Raw genomic sequence first — 5,651 nt, forward strand, 5'->3', positions numbered from 1 at the left:
TACTAATGAATCCTTCCGATTTCCCCCGAATCCCGAAGGGTTTTCTAAAAGCTCACGTATTGTAATTGTATGTAAGTGTGTAGCAAAATAGTCGCCTATTGGCTTGGGTCCTCGGCTTATTAGAAGGCAAAAAATAAACGCTGTACCGTATAGCTCGTAGATCTTCTTTCTCTTAAATTTCACGCGCGTAACTTATACGGCACTCAAATACGATTCCAGTTTTATCGACCGTGCCAGTTGTATTATAATTTTGGCTCAAACAAAATAAAGGCTAGTCAATTTCGCTACCAAAGGTACTCGACCAAAATACAAGAGATATAAAACACTGAAGACTCTAAAATAAAACAATAAAATAATCAATAAACTTATTCGGAGGCACTTTTCACGATAGTGTTTTATTTCCTGATAAACCTGTCGGTATCGATCGATATATCGATATTACTTTCTCCACCCTAGGCTATAATAATATCGATATCACCTCTGACATCACTACAATACCCCTGCCCCCGACCCGCATCGTGCGATAGAGAGAGTTGCCAGTCCTGGAGGCGATTGCCTACTATTTCCTTGTGAAACATTGTTTCGGGCGATAACGTTTCCCCCCCCTTAAACTTTCACGAAATGAGACGATTTTGATGTCATTCGAATCAGTACATCTTAATCTAGGGCTGTACGTTTTTCTTTTTTATTATATCAGTTTGGTTAAAATTAAAAAAATTAAAACGTCCGAGGTAATTTTCTAGCCAAAAATATAGATATTTAGATGCTTGTAACTTTTGTTTTAAACAATATTTCTTTAAAATGAAAACGTACGGCCTTAGTTTTTTATTATATCTACAACATGTACAAAAATTATTAAAATTGGACAACATTTAAGGGGCGAAAAACGTTATCGCTTTTTGTATGAAAATTTATAGCTACACAATCCTCTTAAGCTTTGAAATATAGCCGCAGTTTTTATATTAGTTAGTCTAGATATTCAGAGCAGTATAATAAGTTGGGGCCTTTTGGTCCCGGTCATTGACCACCTATGAAAAAGGCAAAACTTAGTTGACCATCTGTGAAAATTGTAACGGCATGCATGAATCAGTCAATCATGTTAAATTAATTACAAATATAAAAAATATATTATAACTAACAAGAGTACCTACCTACCTACTTGCCATCAGTCAGAAGAGCAGTGAGCAAAAAGCGGGAACACGGTGCGTGTGCCTACCCCCAGTTAGAAAATACGTTTGTAGGTTTATTCAAAATCTTGCACTTAACCAACAAAAAGGAGCAAAATAAAACAACCTTCTGTATTTTATAGTGACCTCATATTTTTTCTCATTAGTAGATATCATTAAAATAGTTTCTACCCAACTCTTCTCGCAACGAAATCATAAAGTAGTAGGTAGGTACGTCATAAATTTTAATGGTGAAAAATTGTTTTAGAAATTATTTTAATTTTTAGTTATTTATCAGTAATAATGAGTGAATGAATGATTTATTTTGTAAAACATCACAACAATATTACAGTATTTACAAAGCCTGTCTAAGAAAAGAAGATATAGTGAATTTATTGTTGAGGTGATTCCAAAAAAGGATTTCACTCAATATTTGTCGATACATGAAATGCAGACGCTGATTTTCATTGAATTCGTTAAGACAATCGCAAGACATAAAGGTATCGTAACGTAAAGCATCGCAAAGCAAAACAACAGAAGCGCAGTGTGCAGCTGTACCCAAATATAATACATGTGAGAGAGTTGTGGAGGTCAAGAGGGGAGGCTTTTGCCCAGCAGTGGGACACTATACAGGCTGCTTAAAAATATATATAATAAATAAAAACAAAGAAATAAATAGATCTACGGCATAAAATCTACAAATCGTTTAGGCAGAAGACACTTGTTTCCGGAAAAGATGAAGTTTTAATTTGGCTTTACATAAAGCTTAAATCCCTCCAATTCAAAAGTTAGATGCTGCGGGAATTAGGAAGGTGGTGGAGGAAGGTAAAGACGATTAATGATAATCGAGTTCCTCAACAAATTAAGATACCGATCGTAAAGTATGTCACCCAATAAAAAACTCAAGTACCCTCTTTAAGAGACATTTCTGGGCCGACAGTGAAGATCAGAAGACGTTTGAATATGTTTGATTAGTAGTCGGAGCACCAAGCAGGACGCTGGTTCAGCTCTACTCTCGAAGCAAGACTTCAGCTTCCCAATCCACATGTAAATCATATTGGATATTAAAACAATTAACACTTAGGTGTGCAAATGAGCCGATGATAGTGCCTAAAGACTACTCAAATTAATGTTTAACTACTATCTGTTAAAACTTTAAAACTATATCGTTTAGCTAAGTTGATTATATTAATAACTTTTTCGTTTATTCGCAGTCTGCTGAAAACTCAAAATTTGAAGAATTATTACCAGTAATGATAAAAAAATCAATTTGGATTCTTAACAAGTGAACCCTCATCTGCTTATTCCGAAGATACATACCTACCAACATTTGTTTACTTGTGCACTTCATGGTGTGTGCCACGTTCTTTTCTAAATCAGCATAGTCAAATAAAGAATGTCAAATTCGTTATGAAAGAATTAAATACGTGATATAGTTATAAATAAAAAATATGAATTCAAATATCCTTATTTTTAGACTCGAAATATATCTGCATTAGAAAAATATAGAGTCTAGATGTCTAGATACTAATGTTAGCAGTAAGTTACTAGGTATAAAAATGCTTGTCATAAATTTTTTGCAACTCAAAATATATGAATTTTATTATACGTACTCGTATGCACAAAATATTTGCGCACGCCACTTATTTTATGAGCACGTTACGCGTTATGACTTAAGTATTAATTAAATACTAAACCGTCACCCTATACTTCTTTTAGGTACCTTGGTACTGCATATACTCGGAAGTGGTAAGACGACTTACTTTTACGCGAAACAAGGTGGCTCAAGATTCAAAGAAATCATTAAAAGTAGGTACCTAAATAGTTAAAAGGTTTAAAACCATAATAACTAAATAGGGTTTTGAATATTCCATCTCGGTGAATAAATTGTCTGTATAATTAATTACCTTTTGCAATCATCACGAGTCACGACTTACATTCAAAAACCTATATTTATATCATTGGTGTTAACACTAGGTTTGCACGCACACTAGTTCTTGTCTTAAAATACCTACTGTTTAAAGGAATTGTGCTTATAAATATAACTTTATGGATATATCATTGGTTCCCATTTTTGGTTCCATAAAATAAAGTACCGACATTAATACAGATACATAAGAGAGCGATCAAAGTGTTCATAAATAAGTATGTACCTATGTACCCACCAAGTATTTACTTTTCCGACACGTATACATTTTATATATGTTGTGCTAACTGCTGTTCTGCAATTCGATCAAATCCAATGTGATAGCTATTAAAATTATAAACGAACTTTTGTGGTATACCTAATTTCTAAGAAACTTGTGCATAGTATCTGCGATTCATATGAGTGAGATACAACATCGAAAGCAATATTGTTAAACATGATTTACTTATGATGTATTGTATAAAATATAAGAAATACGACGCCCTTTAAAATATGCAAAAAATGGTCAATGTAATGGTTCCCATCTCATTTTTTAGGGTTCCGGAGCCAAAATGACAAAAACGGAACCCTTATAGGTTCGCCATGTCTGTCTGTCTGTCTGTCCGTCCAAGGCATTTCTCAGGGTCTATCAATGCTAGAAAGCTGTAATTTTGCACTGATATATATGTAAACTATGCCGACAAAATAGTACAATAAAAAAGATAGACGTAAAGTGGGGGTGATTTTTTTCTTATCCAACCCTATAGTGGGGGTATCGTTGAATTGGTCTTTTAAAACCATTAGGGGTTTGCTAAAACGATTTTTCGATTCAGTGATTTGTTTGCGAAATATTCAACTTTAAAGCGCAAATTTTCATTACCCCTTCTAAAATCTAAACCGGTGGGTGGAAAAATTTGAAAAAATTCAGGATGGTAGTAAGTATATCAAACTTTCAAGGAAAACTATAACGGCTAAGTTTGCTTGAGAATTATTAGTAGTTTATGAGTAAATAGCAGCCTAAGGTATAAAATATACCTAAACTTGGAAGATTCCGTATAAAATACGAAATCCTTAAAAAAGCATGACTTAATTTTTTCATAATGGCTACGGAACCCTATTTTGGGCGTGTCTGACACGCTCTTGGCCGGTTTTTAGTAACTTGGGTCGTATCGTCAAGGTACGCTACTTTATGTAAGTATCTCGAACCTATTTCAATTAAATAATGTACCTAAATATATGTAACTAGGCACAGGTAGGTGTGAATAGTTAATATTCTATCATCAAGTCCGACCACATCGCCACTCCGAACAGACCTTCGCTTCATCGCCTATTAATGGGTCTTCAATATAAGTAAGCTCTTCACTACGCTACTTCTACATCATTATTATTTTTAATCGTTTTTGGAAATTGTAAGCCGCAGTTAATTTTTAATACGTACATACGTGCACAAGTTTAATAGTACTACTCATTCATTTTAATTCAACTTAAAATGTAGGCACTTTTGCGATCTACAAAGGTATACATACTCATTACAAAATAGAATAATAACAACTGAACTTAAAAAATATTGTCAAATTTATCTAAACCCAATTTTGACCATAGCCTTTATGTAATAAACTTTGTGCCAAAACACTTTTATTGTCATTCTTTGTATTCTTTCATAATTTTGATAAATTTATACTAAGATTAAGTAAGTATGTTACGACAAAATTATTATGAAATAATAATTTTATGTAAGTATCGTACGATCTTCGCCTGTAATTATTTTGGGCTTAAAGCTTGCTAATTATTATGTGTTGTTTTTATATTGTTTAATATTAATGTACTTTCTTTATTAGTTATATTGTTATGTACCTACCAATTGTATGTTTTGTTTAGATAGGTATGTATATGAGTTAACTTAAAAAAGCATAGCACGAATTTTTTTACTGTGGTATGAATAAATAATATACATGTCAAGTTAAAATGTTCTTTCAATTAATCCTCAATCATCGTTCGTTAACCATTTACCTCTCATATTTCGTTTTCTCTATTTTTTTACCGTACAGCGGCAAAACCTACTAGACACTGGCTAAATTGTCCTCTAATCTCTGAAGAGCCATATTTTTTATATTAAAAAAACAACAATAAATCCCCATAAAGCACTTACCGAACGCAGCATTAGCTCTAAGTCGAGGAAGCCTTGAATTAAAAGGTACCTGCTACATACGTCTAGAAAATCTGTCATGTTCTTAGAAACTCATATCAAAACTAAACTGCCACGCAAATGAGAACAACACTCATTCACAATATTTCTCGCTACCAATATGGTAACTGCCCGACATATTTTTGAAAGAATAGAACAGAATAGAATCCGGTCAGGATTTACGAAGTGATTTGTGGTGACGTATACTATACCTTACTAAACATAGCCTACTAAAATGTTTTAACACTCCCAGTCAAATGTAAGGCGCAGTGCTATAAATGTAGCATTCTAACTTCGACTTTTATGTTAAACGTGCTTGTGAAAGTACTTCGTAGGTATATGGGCACTTTCCATTTATTTAAGTTATGATAATAACGAGTAATAAAACAACGGC

Source organism: Choristoneura fumiferana, chromosome Z (assembly GCF_025370935.1).
Source record: "Choristoneura fumiferana chromosome Z, NRCan_CFum_1, whole genome shotgun sequence".
Lineage (NCBI taxonomy): Eukaryota > Metazoa > Arthropoda > Insecta > Lepidoptera > Tortricidae > Choristoneura > Choristoneura fumiferana.